Below are 23,177 nucleotides of genomic sequence, written 5' to 3' on the forward strand. Positions count from 1 at the left end.
TTTAAGGGTTACTCCCTTCTGGCCTTTCCAAACTAGAACCTCTGACACTCCATTCTCACCCACGCCAGGAAGTATCGTATATTCTGTGTTTAGGGCTAGATTGTAGTTGGCAGGTGTTCTTTCCATATGGCTTTTTTTTTTTATTTCTTCACCAGGATCAAATAAGGGTTTAGAAATTAAATCTTATCATTCCCTTAGACGGGTTTCATAGTAGTTCTACTTTATGGAAGGAAAATAGTGGCAGTTGGAGGTGATGTGAGAAAGTATGAAAGGCAGTCAACTCCTTTGGGTGGGCATCTCCCTGCTGACAACTCAAAACCTGCCCCTCACTTGTTGGTTTGCCTGGGACAGCTCAGAGGGGGTGCACCAGGAGATTACTGGTATTTGGTACTCAGGAAGCAGAGCTTTCTTGAGGAGTAATAGCCAGTTTGGGATCAGGCTGAGCTGTCTCCAGCAGAGCCCTTACACAGTTGTAAGGCAGTGCCTAGGAACCAGCTTTGCTTTCTTAGAGTTTCTAGAGCACGTTTCCCCTCCTTGGGGATCCATGGGTTGCATGATGCACTGATTTAGTTGTAGGAATTATATTGGCAGACTGTGTCATTCCATTAATCAGGTAGGTCATATCCAGAGACCTAACACAATAACATCCCTGTCGTACACACACACACACACACACACACACACACACACACACACACATGCACTAAAAAGATGAATTGTTGAGTGATTCAGTTTTAATCTGAATTAATGCTTTCATTCAAGCTGTGGCTCTGCTCATGTGAGGAATGCTGGTGCATTTCTAATTTCCTTTTCACACTAAATTGTCAGCATAATCTGCTGGCAGAAGCCAGAACTGCTGAAAAGAGGACAAAGGAAAGGGCTTGTGGAGGAGGTGGGAAAAAAACATATATTCTGTCAAACACAGTTAGACTGTCAAGTCGGGGGGTGGGTGAAAACAGACGGCTGATCTCTGTGATGTGAAAGTGAGCCCTAATGGGGGTAGGGGAGAGGACCAGGCAGATGGCACATGGAGCCTGCTGCTGCTTATTTCACTGATCTGGTGTTCCTGTTACCTTGTGCCTCTCATCCCACTCATCCATTTCTTTGTTTTACTGAGCTTAGGTGTGTATTTACAGCCCCATGCCCAATCCTCTCTCCAGCTGGAGTTATAGGTGATGCTGAAAAAAATATATTGAATGCTTATAGCTTGTTTAAAATACTGGAGGGTCCTTTAGTGTTTTCACTCTTTTCATTACCTTGTTCCCAGGTTATTCCCTATTGCACTGTTATTGCTTCCTGCAAAGGAACTTTTGAATAGGTCAGCTACTGCATGAGAAGTGACTGACCAAACCGGTGTACATATTCGCTTCACATCATGAGAGTGGCTTTTTAGTGTTTCTATTGTCTCTAGAAATACTAATTATAATTAATTAATTAAGGGTATGCCCGAGCTCAGAATAGATGACAGAACAGAGCTGGAGAAAATGACAATTTTATTTTGTGAAAGACATTGACTAAACAACAAGGATGGATTCCTGTTCAACTCCTTGCCCCAGTCACTAACTGAATAATTCATCTGGGAAGACAAAGTCCTGATTTCACCTCAGTCCTCTACCAAATTCTAAACTAATGACCAAATCTCCATGTTTCAAGCTATTACTAAGTGAGTGTCTCTCCTATGTGTGATTAGAAATTCCAAAGTGAATATGAGTAATGCTCTAAAGGAAAATTGTGTAAAATCAAGCAGATCTCCAGGAACATTTTGGTTTTGTGATTCAGCACTTTCTGAGAGGCTCTCTCATCAGAGACATGACTGATTGGCTCCACATGAACTTCCTTTCTAAAAGAAATCTCTTGACTGGTACACTGAGCAGATTTAATCTTGATATCTGTAGGAGAAAATCAATACAATACCTCCAGCCATGATGCCTGGCTGTCTTCAGAGTAACTGCATTATAAACGATTCCAATGAATATTTATGGAGAATGCTTTGCAGTTTTTTACTCACTTCTAATCTCTGAGTGATGATCTAACAGGACTGGTGTAACTGCTCTTCCATATGTCCTATGAAAGACATTAATAAGCGTAATAATGCATGAACTAAGTCTGTGATGGCAATGTAAAGTCTTTTAAGACTACAGTTTCTGCTGCCCTGACTCCATTTCACAACTCTGTGAGCTTGTAAGAGTAGACAAACCCAATCTGCAGAGAAATAATTAAAAAGGGGATGATGTAATCAATAGCTTTCACTAGTATCAGAACTCACCAGGTCTTCATTTAATGACACAGACAGGGAATGTCAAAGCCCATTCCCAAACTCAAGGAACAGCAATTCTCACTGCCTTGTTCATCTGAGAGAGGGGGCCATGAGCAGCAGGATAGTTTAGAGAAAGGGCTACACTGGGAAATCTCTCAAAAATGAGTGTTCATACAATATATCTCTGAGACATGTTTTTACTTTGTTAATACAGCTGACTCAGAGAGAATATTGTTTTACTTGTCCTGTGCTTCTGAACAACAAAACTTGCCTTCAAGAGTGCAAATGATGTTAACTATTGGGCTGTTTGTCTTCTGGCACCAGAAATAGACCATGCAGCAACATGATGTCTTTCTGTGATGGCTCTGGGGAATGACTTCCTAAAAGAACTGAGTGCAAAAAATCCCAATGTTTTGTTTGATACTGATGCTGCTCTTTCATCCTGCATCATTAGGCTGTCCCAGTTTCCTCCACTGGAAAAGGGTCATTTTTCATTTAGCCAAGCAGTACTTTCCCAGTGTTTAGCAAGGGGAAATGGGGAAAAAAAGACAGAAGTATTCGTCAGGAGAAAATTAGGGAACAGTGGGGAAAAGAAGGTGAAAACTCTTTTCTGTGTCTCCTGAGATTCCTGGGTATGGCTGTGAATCTGGAGCTCACTGCAACAGGCTTCCATTCATGTTTGAGGATATTGGAAGTTGTGTATTGTCCTTTCTCAAGCAAGAAACAGCCATGGCTCAAACCCAGCCAACTCCACCGCAGTCTCCATCCTGAAGGTAACCCCCTTTCTATTGTAGAAATCAGCTGGAAAAAAATTTCTTCATTTTGCAACTCTGTATGCAAATAATGGCACAAGCCAGCACATAAATCCCCATTACAAAGCCAAACTGGTTGCCCTGATCCAGACTTTCCTGTGCCAGCAGATGGAAACATTCAACAGTGCATCCTTCAGGACATCTCCTGTAGGTGCAGATTGTTGTGTGCTCAGACAGGATCATGACTAAGCAGAACATGTTCATGCTGTGCAGCCTTGATGAGCAAGATTACATCTGACTTGCAGCAATTCCTCACTCTCCTGCAAAGCAACATCAAGTCCCTCCTGAACAAAACTCACCACTGATCTCCAAGCAGGTCTAGTAGCACAACAGTGTTCACATGAAAAGTGCATTTCCAAGCATAAATTGTACAGTTATGGCAACACTTCAGCCTCATGGGACCTTTCCATGCTGGTGCAGAAAACCTGATCTCATATTTCTCCAGAGAATATGATTTCATATCTCTGGTTTGCTTTGCCTCAACAAAAGAGAAAAATGTAGCAATGCTTTTAATTTTCTGTTGGAAACCTGTTTTCATGGGATATTTTGCTCAGCAGAAAGAATTCCTTTGTGCAGACATGCCCTTGTTTTCTTTCTAACAGCAACTCTTGAAGGCACTACAGCAGGATCCAGAACTTCATCAAAGAGAGGAGACATCCTGCAATTTCTCAAGAGGCGTAACTTGAAGTCATCAGAAAAGCTCTGACTTTACCCTGTGGGAGCCAAGAGCTTGGACTAGGGAAAGCCACAGGGCAGCAACCAGGCCCAGGGGAGCTCCACTGGCTCTTCATCCTCATAATTTCAGCCACCAGCAAGGATTTTGCTTTGCTTCTAATGACTGGGGTCCGTGGGGACAGAAACTAAAGGGCCATTTTCTAGGTAACTCTGTGCTGTTGATATCTGTTTATTTGCAGACAGTGCCTGCTTCTGAAACTGCAGGACAAGACTTGACAAAGTTACATTTTTGCTAATAAATAAAAATGGAGATTCCTTTCTGTTTATGGAAAGAGAGAAAACACTGGACTGTGAAATCCCACCAGGCTGAGAGGGATATGCAATCCTGAATGCCTATTAGCCTGTCTGGAGCATCTCAGACTGTGGGACAAATATCTTGCTGGTTTGTGCTTATTTATGTGTTATATGCAAGGGAGGGAGAAGCAACATCATTCAGTGCCCAGGTGAAGAAAGTGCTGTACAAGTAATGATGGAGGAGGCTCAGCCCTGCCTTCACTGCAGGGTCACATTTCTCAACCTCTTCACTGCTGCTTAAAACACATAGTGGAACAATCCAATATGTTACAATAAATGCAGAAAGAGCCTTCACCCAGCAAACTGTCCTCTGATAGCTGTGTGAAGACAGGTATCTATAGAAGTTTGACAGGCTGAGAAAACTGGGGCTGTTCAGTCTAGAGAAGAGAAGGTTGTGTGGAGACATCAGAGACCCTTCCAGCATCTGAAAAGGCTACGAGGAAGCTGGAGAGGGACTCTGAATCAGGAAGTGGAGTGACAGGACAAGGGGCAATGAGTTCAAACTGAAAGAATGGAAATTTAGATTACATATACGTAAGAAATTCTTCCCTGTGAGAGTGGTGAGGCCCTGGCACAGGTTGCCCAGAGAAACTGTGGCTGCCCAACTCCAGAAGTGTTCAAAGCTTGGACAGGGCTTGAAACAACCTGGTCTAGTGGGACGTGTCCTTGCCCATGGCAGGAGTTGAAATGAAGTGAGCTTTAAGTTCTCTTCCAATCCAGGCTATTCTCTGATTCTATGATTCTAAGTTGTTTAAAAAAGCTGCCTCTCCTAAAGAAAAGGAAACTCTATTTGCTGTTTCCTGTGGGCATAATTTCTCCCTTTTATATCTGATGACCTTTAGCTGCAGTGGTGCTGGCTATTTTGAAGAGGAAGCCCTAAAAGCTTGCTACCAACAGGCTGTAGTTATGGAGCCATGTATGTGCATGCTAGGAGACTGCTTTTTCATTGATTGCTGTTTTGGGCATTGGCATTGACAGATTTTCAAAGGAATATTTAAGATGTGTGTCCTGTGCTTTTTTGATATCTATCTAAGGTACAATCTCAAAAGAAGTAACCATGGAATATTTGCCATGTAAAAGTTGTTTGCTTTATGCAGTCTCAAAAAATGAGTTGCAGCATGAGGAATTTGTGTATGAACAGCTGTGTAAGTTATGTAGGAATAATCAGGTCCCTTAACAGACTCCACTCATTAGCTCAGAGGAGCGAAACATTGCCTGCATACCCCAGAGTATGATAATGTAGTCCCATTTGACTTCAGGCTCCCAGGCATCCAGAGGCCCAAATAATAGGTGAGCTCAGACAGAGGGATTAAATTTGCTTCAGATCAGGAAGAATACGAATTAAGGTTTCTGCCTTTATCAAGGTCAAATGCTTCCTCAATGGGGCTCTGCACAGTCTCCTGGAAACCCATGGCCTTGTGAAAAAGCACATGGAGTAAATGAGACGTTACAGGTCAGGGGGTGGGAGGGAGGGAGAAACACAGGGCTGAAATGCAGCTCTCCATCCTTTTGTGCTTTACCCCTAAAGCACATGTTGTGCAAATAACACCACACACCAGCTAAGATAGTATAGTCTCCGGTGTTTCATGGTGGCAATAAAAATCTCTCCAAAAAACTATGTCTCTGTTTCCAGCTAGAAGTATGTAATTCCCTGCATTATTTATGAACTTGCCCACAACAAACAGTTGAGTGAGTTCTCTTTGGGGGCTCATGGTTCAAAGGGGATGATGGCTTCCTTTGCTTTCCCATATTCTTTATCTGAAGCACCAGAAAGCCTCATAAATTGCAGGTTGCTTGAGCAGTCAAAGCCAAAAGGTTGCTGCTGCTGCTGATGGAGAAGCTGTTTGTAGGAAATAGGACACAAGGTTCAGCAGGGCAAAGGATTCCACTCAGTTTCCAAAAATACACACTGTGATTAAAAACAGCTTTGTGGCTCAGCCGGCATCTCCCAGGGCCAAAGCCACTGAGGGCACAAGCCTTGGGAAGGGGTGCAGTTGGTGTGGCGGGCAGCTGCCCCTGCAGCAAACATTGGGGCTGGATGGGACTGTCTCTCCAAGTGCCATCCATGGCCCACAGTGTGCATGTGTGTCTTGTGTCCACACCACTTACAAGACACTTTTGTAATGCAGCTCATGGTGCAGACAGGACTGTCAAAAAGGAGGAACTGCTGTTTGTGCAGAAACAGTTCCCTCCTCTGTGCAGAGTATCAAGGGATGCTAAAGATTTCTGCAAACTCTGTCTGTCTGTCTGTCCTGGAGAAGCTTTTTCTGTCACTGACAAGCAGCCAAATGTGGGAAAAACCTCTGTCATCAATGTGCAGCAATGCTCCCATAACCGATTCTGAGAAGAGTGATGAATACTGTGTCCAAATGAAGCCACTGGGGGAAATTAAACTGCTTGTAATGACCTAGATCGGAATTTGGCTGCAACACTGGGACTAATGACTTGTTCTCCTGTGGAAAGTGGCAGAGGAGTTCGTCAGAGATGTTCAGGCCACAGCCACCCTGCAAAGGCACCCCCACCAGTGTGGTGCCCTTCAGCCCCATCCCATGACACTGCTTACAGGAGACTGAGGTTTGGGTTTGAAAGGGAGAGAGAGGAAGTTTAGGTAGATGGATAAGCATGATAAGCAAGATGGATAGGCATGATGTTGGAGGCTGTAAAGAGATATGGGGTCTTTTGTTTGCTGCAGCATGTACAGTGCATTACATTTCATGTGAGGCCCTAATAGCTTTTAAATTAGGTGCTTTAGGACATTGTCAGATGATCACAGGTGAAGGAGTTAGTCTGTTTTTAAGAGGCACTGTTCATTACTACAGATTTCCACTGCTCAGCTGGGACATGGTAATTGACTGGAAGTGAGCTCCTAGTCCAATGCAATGGGAAATGTGATCATTTTCAGAGTGCTGGTCACCAATTCCTTCACATGGACTCTGAAAATAATACTCAGCTGACATGAGATTCTTCAGACTTGGAAATACATCATGTTTAGCTTTACCCATTTGTAGGTCACGCAATTTAAGCATTAAATCTTATTTAAAGAGAATGGTAGAATCTCTTCCAGGAGGAGATCTGTAAGCATAGGGGTGTGATCATCTGCACCAAGGACTAAGAACCACCATTGATGAGTGCAAGGAGTGCACACATTTTACATGATGTACAGTCCTCACACTCAGCATGATCCACTAAGGGATCATTAAAGAACTACAAATCTGATCAGCTGAAGTAATTTCTGAGAGTTCTGGTTCTGGGCCATCTGAATGATCGCTGTGCATAGGATAACTCAGCCACAAATGCCATCATACATTAGATCCCAGGAAAGATCTAACTGATCTCCAATAAAACCTGTAAAAAAGAACAGAAAAGCCTAAGTAGTGCCTCTAGTCTACCCATAGGAACTATCCCCTCGAGCTAGACAGGTGGCTGCCACACTGTCTTGTGCTGAAGCAGAGTGAAACCTCTTTAAATGCAGCTAAGAATGATTTTCTTATATCCTTACTCTTGAATGAGTCTGTAGCTATACAAGGTGTCACACATTTTGGGCTGCAGGGCTTAATTCTCACCAGGTGAATAGCATTGATCTGTGCTATGGCTGACTGCTTGTTTCTTAGATTGCACCACTAACTTCCATTAATATTCAGACATATCGAATTCAAATGTGTTGTACCCTCCCAAATGCTTGTCAGGGATGGATTTGATTGGAACACTTGCACAAAACAAGCACTACAGGGAATGCAAAGAGCCCCTCTTTTTATTCTGGTCAGAGCCAGAGAAGGATTCTCTACAATTACCAGTGAGAAACCCCTGACAGACAGACATAATGGAGATCAGGGTTGCCTACACGTGTATGTGCGTTGGGTGAAGATGTGGTAAATTCACAGCCACAGGGCTGGGCCTAAACCCAAAATATATGCAGAAATTCTTAATGCAGCACAGCATTTTCTGTGCTTAAAGCAAGGGCTGGAACACAGGCAGCTGGGTGGCTGGAGGAGGGGGAAATTACATTTATTTCTTCCTGACAGATCACTCCATTTTACGAGGGTTATCTGCTGCACTAAGCAAATATTTAAATAAGGTGGCCCTGAGAACATTACAGAAGGATTTACTACAATGCAGATCTCATCAGAGATTCATAGATTGTAGGGGCTGAAGATCACATACTGATTGCTGTTATTATTACTAATTCATCTTTATTATTGCAGCAGTGTCTGGAGCCATGCCCACTGAGGAACACCTTGGACAGGTTGGATGCAGCTGATGGGATGGGGCAGGTGAGGGCTGCAGTGTTGGCTGGTTGCTGCCTGTCCCACTCCAAACCATCACACTCTGCACCAGGCTGGACACAGGGCAGCTACAACTCCCTCTACCACCATCCTCTGAGATAAATCTGCCCTTGGCATCCAGACACAGATTAGGAGCTTGTTCCTATCCCCAAGTTGCATATACTCTAAAAAACTCTGTTTCTCTGATTTTCTGCAAGAGAAAGGCAACAGATTCCCCTGCTTTATTCACATCTTGTGCACGTAGACAGGAGGAAGATGAAGCCTCTGGTACCACGAGTGACACCATCCTGCTTGCCTTGCTGGGGGCTGCCTTGCTGGTTCTCTATGCAGAGATTGGGCTGGAACAGACATCACTGCTCAATTTTTCACCTTTCCCCAGAAAAAAGAAACCAAACCCTGATACTGTGAAGAGGGAATAAACCCCCAAACCTTGATACTGTGAAGAGGGAATATTTGGTGTCGCATGTGTACCTCGAATGCCCTCTAGTGCTGAGCTGCACTCCGGACGGGATCTTCTGCTCGGGCAGGAGTTGGAGCTGCCGACAAAATTGAATTCACACTAAGGATTTTATTTTGTTAATTAAAATGCTTATTGATGACTGGAGAGAAGCTGCTGGCTAGCCAAGAAGCAATATCCTGAGTCAAATAGCAGGAAAGCAGTTTGAGAGAGTGATTTCATCATCAACAGATGGAAAATTGAGCTCTGTAATGCAGACTGTTCCATCGGATTGTCCAAGGCAGTTTGTTAGGATTGTAAAGGATCTGCCAGCTATTTGCAGCATTAAACATACTGCATCCTGGAGAATTCAAAGGTCCTTAATGTGTTAGACAAGTCAATATCAATTTGTTGTCTTATAGAAATACACAGGCTACTATCTTTATCAGGCTCTCTGTTAAATTAAATACCTTTCTCTCCTAAACTCTCAGCTCTCCACCTACATTTATAGTGCATTGTTTAATACCCCAGAGCAAACTCAATTTTCTTCTGTTACACTATCTGGAAGCAGAGAAGATGTGGCTTTAAATAAGTCTTGGTGTCTAAACTGTCACTATTAGGCTTCAGATTTAAAACAGGTGAGGAAAACAAAATTACTTGCTTTTAGGCTACCAGCTTCAAAAAGAATCACTGATATTACTTCTTGTGATCTTAAATATTTCCAGAAGAATAAGCTTCAGCTGGAGGGGGACTGTTTCCCCCAGAACTGTCTTGTGTTAGAGAGAAAAAATCTCCTCTCCTCATGCCCATTTGTAGACTCAAATACCTCCTTGGACAAGCCCTGTGGCCATCCCACTTTACTTGCAAAAATGTTCTTTTTAGTCAAGTGTTAAATTCCCATTGAAGCCTTGTTTCCTCAAGTCCTCATACCTAGTCAGGCTTATCAGGTCTATGTGAATGACATTCATCTTAAGGTGTAAATTTTAATAGACAAACTGCAACCCTACAGTCATCCCTGGAAAATTATCCCCCATGAAGGTGAAAATTAATGAATTTTCATGAAGGTGTTTTTATTTTTGTCATCTTTCTATACCACAAATCATCTTGTAGGCTCCAGGATGTTTACAAAAGCAAATTATTATGAGATTTCTCTGTAATGCCCAGTATAACTGAATCATGAAGATGGGCTATAAGAGAACTCTGTTTTAGTGAGATCATGCAGTATATGACACCTTCCTATTTTAAATATTCTGTTCAAATAAGACTTGCTAAAATTAGGGGGAAAATCAAGTATCAATTAACTACTATTCTCCTTTTGTTTATTTAATTATATTCACATATCTCTGTATTTTCTGTAAGCTTTTCTGCCAAGAGACAGTGGTTTTCTACTGCGTGCTGTGCTGTCCTGATTGTTATCTGCTGGATTGTGATGAAGAGGGACAAATATATGTGTATTTCAGAAACAATCTACCTGGTTTCTTAAAATGGGCAGGCGGGAAAAGAAAGCCCTAAAACGTCAAAAAATGCCTTTTGCATTTGCCATGCACTGAGTGGACAATCTGTGCATTGCACACCCTAAAATCCCCACATACATTTAACAACAGTGGCCTCTGGTGGAGTTTTGGCTAAGTAAAGGAGACATTTGCTCGAGGATGGGGACATCTGGGCTCTGTGGTTATGGATCAGAGCTCAGGAACACAGCCTTAAGCGTTGGTGCTTCGGATTTTAGCCGTTCATTAATAGTGACCCAATTTTAGCATGTGCCTCAGTGTGTATTTAATGCTGCTGTATTCCTAATCGCTTGGAGATTCATGGCTGACACTGCCTCAATATGTTCCTTCTTCTTCTTTCCTCCTAATATATTCCAAAGGTAGTTTTGAGGACATGGGAGTCCAATCTGGGCATTTCTTTTTGCCCAGACACTGATTTACACCTACCAAACAGGAATTTATGTCTCCTTCAGATTTTTGCATCTCTGTTATATTTAGCAAAAATTCAAAAGTTACTGGGAGATGCGAGTGGCAAACTGCTAGAGGCAAGGATAGAGAGAGAAGCAGTTGCCTTTTTATTTCTCTAAAAATCTTCGAGGATTAGTGAGCCACCCCAGCTACTTTCTTAGGCTTTGGCTTGGCAACCTGTTCCCATTTAATAAGCACGTAAAGCATATGTTTACCCTAAAGTACCAGTTTACATCCCATCTGGCTCAAGTCAACTGCTCGCGTATGTGCTTTTCTAAGGGCAACCTACGCATCTGCTAAAATTCCTCGCCCAACTGCAGCCTCCAGTTCCTGCTTGGATAAACAGGCTGATTTCTGTGACTTAGATCCATGCCTTGCAAGGCTTAGTCCAGAAATTAAACCATTAGCTCATGTTGCTTATAGTACTCATCCACACCCTTCTACATTTTAAAATGCATTATGATAGTAGCAGAGTTTCATTTGATCTTATCACTGCAATAGGGTTGTAAGTAGCTGATCAAAGTGAAATGTGCTCTTGTTTAATTAGCTTTCCCAGTGACCTGAGTGCGCTTCCATGAGAAATCGCCATGCGTCACTAAGGTCTTATGGATTTGTGGAAAGACACAAACCCCTCCCAGAATTAAGGACACTGTCAGCATTCGCCCTCCAGTCTGAAGATATCTGGGACATGAAATACATTTCATGATACGTTATTCTTTACTCAGCCAACACTTAATGACTGGAGCCTCAGGCCAAATACAGGATCCTAAAATGAGGCCATCAACATCACCCAATTACTGCTGTTATTAAAAATGCCAAGTGTAATCATAATAATAATTAGACACTTATTATGCAGCGCTGCCTAAGGAATATACTCTATGTGTGTAAGATGTCATGCAAACCCTATTAGCAGAGCTGGGCAATCTCACCACCTCCACATTACTGCATAAGATAAAACTGCACTTGAATGTGAATTGCTTGCATAAATCCAGTTTTCTCAGTCCACCACCTTCTGATGGTTTATTTCTAGGGTTTTTTTGTTATTGTTGGTGGGATTTTTTTAATATTGCAACTGGTTATACCCTCTCCAGGTTTACATCCTGCCCTCCCAGAGGCTCTGAGCATCCAGAGAAATATCTCCCTTTGATCTCTTATTTATTATCAAACAATTATCCAGACAGACAAGTTACACCCACAGTCAGTTGGTGCCTCACATGCCAGAAAAGCAATGGTCCAGAAGAGAAGGAACACACTCAGTACCAGATGCTTTTTATTGACTGCAGGCATATATTTATCCCTCCTTTAACTTCTGTTGGCTGATCTGCAAAATGGGCCTAAACTCCACAGTCTTTGTGAAAACACTTGAGTAAAAGTCCTACAGACATGTGATAATTATAAATATCATAAGTGTGCTCAATATGTTGAAGATTATCATGTCCACAGTTGATCTGTTCCCAAGTTGCCATTTGAAAGCCGATCTTTCAGGTCCTTCCAACTGTATATAGAGAAAGCTGATATGGCTCCTTTGTCCCAATCTACTGCATTGCGTCCTTAGTTTAAGCTCTCTGGTTTTGCAACATTCTAACAAAATCACAGCTTTTGAAAGAGATTAGATGGTGTAACTTGGCTCCAGTAATCGTTCAATCCTCGCATCTGTTTTATTGCTTTATATATTGTGGAATTGAGGGAGATTATCTACTAATTATTCCCTGTAGTCTGCAAGACAGATGGGAAAAAAAGCAAATTGTGTTTCATCAACGTGCAGACATTATGTGCTCAAACTTCAATCTCTTTTCTGGTCGTTGTCCCAGAAGTGACGGAAGTATGGGAATCATCTGCAGATGAGATGGGTCTGTCAATAGACAATGGTCAATAAAATGTTCACAGAGACTATATTTGCATGACTGGCCGCAGCATATTCAGGTCTTCAACAACTCTTAGATTAACTTTCTTTTTCCAGCATGGGTCTAATGGTCAGGAAAGAAAACCTGTTGAGTCTGGAAAGATCACGCAGTCAATCTCACCCAACAATGACCTCCAGCAGAAGCTCTCCCAAGAAAGGTTAGAGACTACATCCAAGATAACACCTCAACTCAGAACTGTTGTACTTGCCCATGTATTATCAGGCCAGGCTACAATTATCTCCTTCCCCAGAGCATTCCTTGCTCTTTTCTCTCTTTTGTTCTTGTATATGCCAGGACTGTATATTGCCTATGAAGCACTGGCTGAAGGCGAGGCGAAGGGAGGCGTTTTGGAATTCATATCCCCCCAGAATCCACACAGGCAAAGAAGACCTTTGGAAAAGGCACTGACTTCTGGTTAGAAAACTGGCTGACCTGGAGGAGAAAAAAAGGGAGAAGGAAACCATGGTGAGGCCCACATACCATCCTCATGGATAACACTGGTATGCCATGGGCAAACCCATGGATGATCCAAGAGCTCAGGTGAGTCCATAAAACTTTTGCAATATGGCCTCTGAGTCCCTTATCATGAGGTGTGGGCCAGAATTCATAGCAAAGGTGGGCTGGCATGATAAATGACTTTTCCCAGGAGCTTAAAGAGCGAAACGGGTCCCTCCTTCCTCCCCTCCCTCACACTCGCCTGGCTCCAAGCCCATGGGCCTCCTTTCAAGCGTTAGAGCGCTGCCTCCCTGCAATAGCCACAGTCCTTCATGGGTCACACTTCCCCTGCCTGCACCTACTGCACACAAGGCACCATCTCTTTGATTTTTCACACAGGCAAAAGTACCACAATGAGGTGGAGGTATCTTCCTTATATAGGGAATGGCATAATGTCCATTCCAAAATAGCTCCTACTCTGCTGTGGGTTAACAAAATGAAACACTGCTGAGAGGAGCAGGGATGAAGAGCAAAAGGGACAGTTTGTATGATGGCAGGGCCCAGATGAATGTAACAGTGAGGAAAATATGGTAGGGAAAAAACAAACAACCCCCAAAAAAGTGAGAGGACACAAAGATTCAGCTGGAGAAAATGCTGAGTTTATAATCAAAGCATTTCAGCTGGGTCCAAACTTGCTCCAAAATGCAACTTCTGCTGTCCCCGACCCTTTTTGCCCCAAACAAGGGGTAGAGCTAGGCATAGGGTGTTCCTGCTTCTTTTGTTCAGCCAGAGGCTGCAAGCTTAGGGCCCACCCTCCCCAGGTACATCCCCAGAGGGAGGGGAGCTTCTCTGGATGTGCCAATCCCCAAGGTAATGATGCGTCCTGTGAGTTTCATGACATCAAACACTGGGAGGGGAGGGGGTAATTAGCGCCCCAGTGACTGCAGCAGGTTGTCAGCACAACGCTGGTTCTGAGCACGCAGTTTTAGTGGGTCATGAGGAAATGGCGTGGGGCTGGTAGAGAAGTCCCTGCTCAGCAGGAACCTGAGAAACAGGCCAAATTTAATACTCTAATGTCAATGAACTTGCAGCCAGTTTGGGGCGTATTCATATCCAGGTCTGAGTGCAGCTTCAGTGAGAATGGTGGGGCTTGTTCAAGATGCCACCTCTTACACCCTCTTTCTTATAAATCCACACCTATCTACAGAGATATTCTTGCATATCCAGGCACCTATCTGTGCTTGGTCTTCACTTTTAGAATGGCCTGAAAGAAAACTCCCAGGGACCTGTGGAATGAGCTGGGATTTGGTATCAAACCCTGTGGCAAGTACCATCTGCAGGAAAAGTTATGTTCACGTATCCTGTGAGAGGAATATTGTCAGACTTCTTTACTCATAGGAAAGGACATCTTAGTGCAGTACCTTATCCTTTCTTATGGGACCTTCACAGAGGCTGATCAGTCCTGACCAGTGGTTAGACCTAAGCCTGGAGTCAGAACGTAGGAGGGAGACAGAGTGATGGGGGAAAACAAAGATCAAGAATAGGAGCCAAAGATTTTGCCAGTCAAAAAGGAAGGAGAACTAGGAGATTGGAAGCCAGATTGTTGTCAGGAATCCTGCAAATGCTGTGTGCTGAGCAGGGACCAGGCAAGGCTCAAGCAAGAACAAGGCATGGCCCTTGGACTCAGGAGTCAGCAGAGCTCCAGCCAAGGGTGATGTTGACCCACAGGAGCAATCAATGAGAGTCAGGCATTAGCCCAGCTTGGAGGCCTGTGCCTCCCTGGATGGTTTGATCAATCAGATGGTTCCAAGGGGGCTGCGGGACTGACAGATCACACAGAGGCTGAAGGCAGTCAGGTAACCTCACGATGCAAATTCACACATGGGCCCAGTGCTATGAAAAATAAAACATGACATTAATCAGTGGTGATGGTGTGTCAAGTGCTTTTTTAATGTTATCCCTTTGGCTAGAACATTGGGCAACAGTTTTCTGGGCCAAGCAAAGGAAAGGACACTGTGATGACCCAGTCTAGTGATAAAAGCAAGATACATATGAAAACCTTGTAAGAGCTGAACATGCTACACACACCACTGACTGCTTCTCCACAGTGGACCTTGTCCTCTCCCTCAGCTATTGCTGCCTACACCCAGACCATGCAGAAAATAAGAAGCATCTCAATCTCCAGGATCTAAAAGCTCTTTTCTAATCTTTGCACCTCCTCTGAAATGTGGCAGAACTCCTGAGAATGGCCTGTCCATCAGAGACTTCTGACCACTGTGTGACGTAGGTTCCTTTAGAAGAATCTTTCACACACTGTGGATCAAACCAGCCCTATTTCTAGAAGGCTGACCCATTGCAAAGCTGCTGGGAAGAAGATGATCTATAAAATAAAAGCACTTTAGAGTATGTGATTAAAGGAAAGTACTTCATTTATCAAAGGAAACATTAGGAGGCAGCTTGACCATGATCTATAAGAATTTGTTTCTCAGTCTGAAGAGATGCTCTGGTCCAGCTAAGAGTGATGCCCCCAACTCTAAGTCCTTTGGCAAATAGTTGGCAGCACTTTGATGGGGAGACCACAGAGGTTTGCCAGGCCCTGCTGTTCTGCCAGCTGATGGATTCAGCTGCTGACAGCTGAAAGAGCAGCATGGTTTGCAAGAGAGCTGCAAGATATATGGGCAGAGAGAAATGCTGTACAAAACGAGTGGCTCAGAAAGCCACAGCAAAGGGAAGCAGATGGAGGAGGTGATGGGACTGGAGTGAAGCAGAAGGAGTGAGAACCATTGGGACACATCAGGGGAAAAATGACGTGTGAGGTTTGAGATCCTTTTGTAGAACCATAGATGGTACCTTCCAGAGCAAACCCACTTTTTATGAACCAATAAAGTATTCTCACACCAAACACCATGTTTAATTTATTCTATATGAGCTCTGTTTGAAGGGGGGGAGAGAGTTGTTTAAGATGAAAACTAGGCAGTGAACAAAATGAAATATTATTATATTAAATGCCACAAGACTGTGGTGTTCAAAAAGGTATTTGATTTCAAACCATGCTGTTTGCAAGTGTCAATCACTGCCCATGATTTCTATCTCAGCAGGTTCACGTCAAAGCCTCTAAAGGGTTGTACCACACAGGACATTGGAGCCCTCCCTGGCTGCTCACTGTTGAGGTACCAACATGATACATACACTGGACTGGTCTTTTTCATCCAACCCTGATGAGTGCAAAAATAATCCAATATTGACAGACCATCTACACATACCAGGCTCAGGTCATCTTCATTTTTCCAGCTAGAAACCAGAAATCTAAAACACATTTCTAAGCTTATTTGACTTTCCAGTTGAAGTGAGCACTGCATGTTATGTTTCAGTGGTGCAGCCCAGCATGGGAGACCCCAAACATTGAAACAAAATTATCACTGACTTTATGAGACATTTGTACAACCTTGGACCTGCAATTAAAGCAGTTGAATGAAGTGAATCATAAATCCATAGATTTTAAGGCCAGAAGGGACTTTCTTCATTATCTTGTCTGATTTCTTGCTCTGGCATAGTATAAGCTGAATTGTACCCTGAGGAATATCTATCTGGCCCAGAGTATCTACTTGGACTAGAGAGAGCATACCTTTCAGAAATATACCCTTTTCCTGGCTTTAGGCCTTCACATGTCTAGATAAGGGTAGCACTGAAGATTTCATACTGTGTTTCTCAGCTGTATTTGTTGGGCTTCAGCTGTGAGCAACTACAAATGGATTTGGTCAGACAGATTCATAACTATTTCCCTTATATCTCTGCTTTCTGTAAAGTTTCGAGTTATTCTTTGAATTCATCTCTGTTCAAGTAAATAACCTTTTTTCATTTGGATGCTCACAATTTTGGTGGTCTTGAATATATCTAAGTTACCCAAGATCCAAAAGAAAAGTCTCCACCAGCCCATGTAGTAGTCAAAATTCCAGATTGTTCTTGCCACTGAGGTATGATTATGTCATACAAAATTGACATGGACCTGTTAGATCCAAGAAAAAAGAAAATGTCCATCTAATCCATTTAATCTAATTCAATTTTCAATGGCTCCCATGCAAAGACACCTGTGGTTTTTTCTCGTCAATCAGAATAATTTGTACAACACTGCAAGGAAAGTTGTCCCATCTGTTAAACTCCTTGTTGAACAGAGTGTGTTTATTGTTACTATGTGATTGCTTAATCCCTTCATATGTTTTGTGATGTGGTACTGGATGAACATAACTGAAACACAGTGTTTAATTACCTCCAGAGGCTTTTGATGCTCTTAAGAAAGGATGAGAAAGACTTGTGGAGTTAAGAACTAGGCCAACAGCAGGGAGAAAAGGTAGGTGCTTTTAAGGCTTCTCTTTCTTGAGCACATGACTTAGGTTTCTCCACAGGCATCCCTGCTAGAAAAAATTCATCTGTCATACATAGAGACTAGATTCAGTGCAAGTTACGTGCTGTGAAACAGCAGCAATTGGGTTTGGAGTAATTTAATTGAGACCAAATGTCCACCCTTTGCAAATCAATGGAAATACCTCACTGCATCTTACACCCCAAATGAACTTAGAATACTTATTTATTTTCCAGTATCAAATCTGTAGTGAAAAAAAATCTTGATTCTAAAAGAGGGGTACAAATAATGGATTTTAAGTCAGTGTACAGAGTACTTTCTTCTTTGCTGAGTTATTTCTAAGAGGTATTTCTCCTCCTGTTCACACTCACAGCACAGTGCAGCTGTGTTCCCATGACAGTGCAGATGCTCCTGTACTTTTGCATAGCACTCAGGCAGGGGAACTCATGTCTTGAACCTGTACGTGACTGTCCTAAATACTTTTAAGAATAAAATACAAATTATATAGCAAAACCAACCAGCAATCAGAAAAATAGAATTACTGTAACAGTTACAATCATGAAAAACACTATCAGATTCTCAGACTTGCTTTCACCATCCAAATCATCCTGGCTATACTTGAAGTATGATAAAAGAAATGACATTTCCTATTATATAATCCATTATTCATCAAAGGCCAGCATGTAATGAAAACAGAAGTCCGAACATCTGTTTTCAGGTTAGACCTTTTTGGAGATCTAATTCCTCTGAAGAACTTAAATCCAGAAGTCAAACATCATAAATAATTAGACAAAGGGTGCTGAAAATTACAGAAGAGTCAGGAGTATCTCCAGTGCCTCTATATGCATCTTTGATATTCCTTTCATAGGAAAACACTGGCTTTCAGGTAAGAACACCATATAACACAGGAAGATGCTCTGACCTATTTATAATTCCCAAGCAGACTAATATTTAAACTGCCCAGTGAATTGTGTCTGCTTTTACACCCTCTTAATTTCAAAGAAAAGGCAGCTGTGAAGAAGAAGAGATCTGCAATGTTAAATACAGTTTCTTTTGTGGAGGTATCCATCTGCAAGGGGAGAATAGGGCAACTAGCTCAGCTTTTAGTGTCTCACAACAGCCATTTATGATAGAACAAATTATTTCTGTCTGAGATGTCCACAGTAACCCACAGCTTTGGAAGAATAAACCTCTGTGATCTGCACCATGCCTACACTCCTCAGCAGCTGAAATATGGAGAATAAGTGCATCAAGACAAATTAACTCAGCAAGGAAACAGCTTCAGCCACAATATTTGAATGGTCTAATATAAGGATGAGATATTGTTGGCTAAATTTTGCCTTCAGTAACATCTGTAAATACATGTGGTTTCTTGAAAGAGAACAGAGTGCAGCCTTGCTTTGTAAATATTTAGACTATACATTATACCATACGATAGCAACCCATGTGTGACTTGCCACTTGTCCTCTTGAATAGCTTATTTTGCAGATGATGAGCCCAGTCCCTTGTCATTAAAATTATGAAGAAAAGGACTTGTGGTATTCTACAACAATAGCCCCAAATCCCGTATGCCACAGCAGCCAGATTGCAAGGTTGTGGATGTATTTAATTGAGCTATATTTTTACAAGAGGATCTCTGTTCTTCCTCCTGTGCCATGAAGATCATTAAGGGCTTTACATTGTCACTTAATCTGACACCGAAACGAGTCAAGTCTGACTCAGTCACTAATGGTTAACTTCTGTTTTTCCTCAGCAGAGGGAGCTTGATACTGCAGTAAGAGCCACCGCCTTTGCTTGGGCATGTTCTCCCCAGCCTGTCGTCGTTAGCACTCCTCAGTGCCATGATTATTTTCAGGTAAATGAGGAGACACTTGTAGCACTTGGGAATAGCTCTGAAAAGCTGCTCATCCCTCTGGATCAGAGGAGCATTGAGCAATCTCATATGTGCTGGATGCATCCAACCCACAGCCCCGTTCCAGAGGGATTCTCTGTTGGGTTCAAGTCAAAGGTCAGCCTGAGATGGGGGTGAAACATGTGAAAACTGACCTTGCACTGATCCTAAGCTTGCTGGAGTCAGCACAGGGTGAAAACAGAGAGAGTTTAAGCAGCTGAAGGACAAGTCCAGGGATGAGATTCAATATCCTTGGTGCCACCCAGTGCCATCCCTTGGGAATTGGGGCTGAGGATGTAGATCTTCCTAGGGCAGAAGGGTTCCCAGCCATGCTGAGTAAGGTGGTGCAGGGAATCAGTAAAAAAAGCAGGTTTCTTAGGAAGCTTTTCTCACTGCAGGTTGGCACAGCGGTGCCTGAGGGTTGTCCTAGGAAGCATCTGCAAAGTGTTTGCACTGCGCTGGGGAATCAGGCAGAGGAGCTCCCAAGGCATGTGCCATGGAAGTGTTCACCCTGCTGTGAGCCCATGGGCTGGCACAGAACATCCCTCCAGCTCCCTTGGCCTCCAGGGTTTGATAAAGGCATTTCTACTTCAACCAAAGCAAATAAAACAGAGTTCTCCAAGCAGCTCTCACTAAAGTCATGTTGTTCTTTGGATCTCAGTGTCCCTTGGAGGACGGTTCAAAGTCATCCCTTGCAGTGGGCAGTAGCTGAGGAAGCCAATTGAGTGTTGCCAATTCAGTGTGAAAACATGGGCCTGAATATTTCAACGTTTGTAAATATAACAGGTTGCAATTAGTACTTGTATGGCATCCCTGAGATAACTGAGGATGGGAACACACATTTCAGAATAGAAAGTTAAGCATGCAGGTATTAAAATTACTCCAATAAAAATACATGTTGAAAGAATTAAAAACAAAGCCCTTAAAGATTGAACTTTTAGGCCTTTATCCTATCCACTAGAGAAGTAGTTATCTGATTTTATTCCTCTAACAGGCCATGATCCTTGGGAATACATTTCTATAAAACAGCCATTAACCAATTAATAACTTTTTGGCTTGAGTTGCCTACTTATAATACATCTTTTCCCACACATTCAAGTAAGTTAAAGCTGTATAATTCTAACCCCATATTCCTTGATGGGCAGTTCATTTGTTGTGATGGAAGGAGCCTTGAAGATGTGCCTGCTACCCACTTATTTTCAAGGTAAATGAGACAAACTGCAAATCAAGGACACCATTAAAGCTTGCCCATATAAAGCAAAGGTCTAGTTCAGGGCTGTCTGACTGAATATGCATTGGATCAGGCCCAAATTGCAATTGGTTTGCATATTTCCCAAAGAAATGCCAGTACATTAAACGCTCATGAATGCAAATAGGTTGTGTTTTTTCTGATTTGTATAATTTAACAGAGGGTGGCTTAAAAATGAATGCACACAATAAGATTATACAATATTCTCAGGGTTTCAAACAAGTTGCTATCTGCCTCAGGGAAGGCCGATTTAGTGATTAAAGTTTAACCTCCAGGGAGGAGGAAATCACAGTTGTATTCCCCGAATGGCCACATATTTGTGAAGTCACCAAACTTTTCACGCCTCTGCCCTCGGATCGGATCGGGGACAGAGCCTATTCAGGCAGCTGCACCCGCCCATCCACATTTGGATGTTGATAGCAGAGCAACAAGAGAGAGATGGTGTTGAAAGGCAAATTACCTTCTGACTTGGTTCCATACATGCATTTATATTTGTGCCACAAATAGAGCACTACCCAGTGCACATATGTCTTTGCTTATAATATATATTTTTCACCCCATTTATGCCTTCCCCCACGGGTCTCTTTTCTTAGGCATTCATAGTTATCATTCCCAAGAACATCTGAAAAAACCAGGATGGCATCACCCTACAGCTCCCAGTTCTCTGACTCTCTTGAGAAGCTCTGAGTCGTATTGTCAGTGTTTTATGTATTTGCACCAACAGAGAAGGCCTGGGATGTGGGCTTTTTCGTTTATATGAGTCTCACCGCCACAGGGGGTATTTAACTTTCTGCCCTGGTTGCTGTAATTCTCTCTCCAGTGGATATACAGTTCAGATCAGGTTCCTATTGCTGTGATGACAGGCATTCAGCAGGCACTGTAATTGCAGAGTTAAAACAGCTCATTTTCTTACTGGCAAGCTGTAGTTAAAGAGGTGCTAGGAGGCAGCCTGGCTGTCTGCAGAGGAACTGATCAAAGCACTGAAAGGCATCTGGCTTGTCTCTGTTTTCTTTCACCACCCCCCTTGCTGATGGAGGGGAAAAAGAGAGAGAAGGAGAGAAAAAGCGAATGAAAAAAAAAAAGAGAGAGGGAAAAAGAAGGAAAAAACTATTAAAAAGGAATTTATGAAAATGAATACTTGTCCCTTTCCTAAGGGTAAAAGGCAGTGTCTTATTAAAGACAGTAAACACAGTTGGGTTAGGTCTATTTTCTTTAACTCTGTGTAACTTTTAATGAGAAAATTGGGGCTTGTGAATGTTCATTCGTGTCTATTTCTATTAGGTCTTCCCAGTAAGATAGCTGAGCTGTTGGGTAGGACTTTGCACACTGCAGAGAAAAAACTTTCCCCATCTCTGTATCAGTGTCATCCTTCCTTACCAGACTCAGCTTTTTCCCCTTCTGACCTCTTCCCTTCTCTGAAGGACATAAGGCTTTAGCCAGAATGTGATGGACAATGGGATTCTGTACCCTGGATTAACAAAAGTACAAATGAAACACATTTTTACTTTACTTTTATTTGTTCTAATTTGCTCTAATTCTTCTTGTCATAAATTTCAGCAAATCACAAAGTAAAAGATAAATAGGGTTGACAAACCACTTGAGATGTTCACATGAAGGATAAAAAAGGGAAAAAACTCCAACAGCAGGGGAAGATGTCCATCTGAAAATTGAGATCAGTGATCCAAACACCTCTGAGAAGTCACTCAAAATGTTTCTCCCAACGAGATACAGGAGTCCCCAGGCAAAGAATGGCTCCATTTCCAAATACGAGAAGAGACACTGCATCTTGGGGAGAAGCACCATTCAGCTGACAATAACTGAAATGTGGGAATTGCTTCCTATGAACCAAAGGGAAAGAGGTTATCAGGACAGTAAGAGCCAGCAGCTGAGGGCACATGCTCTCCTCCAGAGACTCAGTGAAGTTCCTGCTCTAAAAGATCCCATAAGGCAGGAACCTGATCCATTACATGCTACTTTACAGCATTTTCCAGCCAGGTTTCCAGGCTGGCACAGTGTAAAAGCAGCGGGATTTCTCTTGTCTCTCCTGAGCTTTCAGTCATCGGAAACTCATCAGGGAGAGGGTTCGTTCTCGCTTTCGCTCCTCTCTCACTTCATTTTTTTCATCCACTATCTCTGGATGGTGACACCACGGCCTTCCCATAGACAAAAGAGGAGTTCGGAGTCTTTGAAAGAAGAAAGCAAACTTTGTAACTCAACAAGGAGCCTAGACAGGCAATGTTGCAAATTAAGTTGAAAGAGGCCCAGTTACTGCACCATTATTTGATTTCCCCTTCTCTAATCCCTTGCTTGTAATTAGCATAATTTATTAACATATTAGAGCCATGCATGTGAACCCTCTTTATAGTTGCTGAGTGCTCCCTGAGGCTGCCTAGTGAAAGCTTTTCCCCACTGTTTAATAATATGTTACATAAAGAAAACCAGCTTCTGATATAATTTAAATTATGACTTTCCTTTCTGCCTCTGAACACTCATTTCCTTTAAATGAGGTTAATTTCCTTAAATAATGAAAATCCTCCAATTTCAGTTTTCCATTCATTAGACC

The sequence above is a fragment of the Corapipo altera genome, unplaced genomic scaffold, assembly GCF_003945725.1.
Source record: "Corapipo altera isolate COAL_440 unplaced genomic scaffold, ASM394572v1 75, whole genome shotgun sequence".
NCBI lineage: Eukaryota > Metazoa > Chordata > Aves > Passeriformes > Pipridae > Corapipo > Corapipo altera.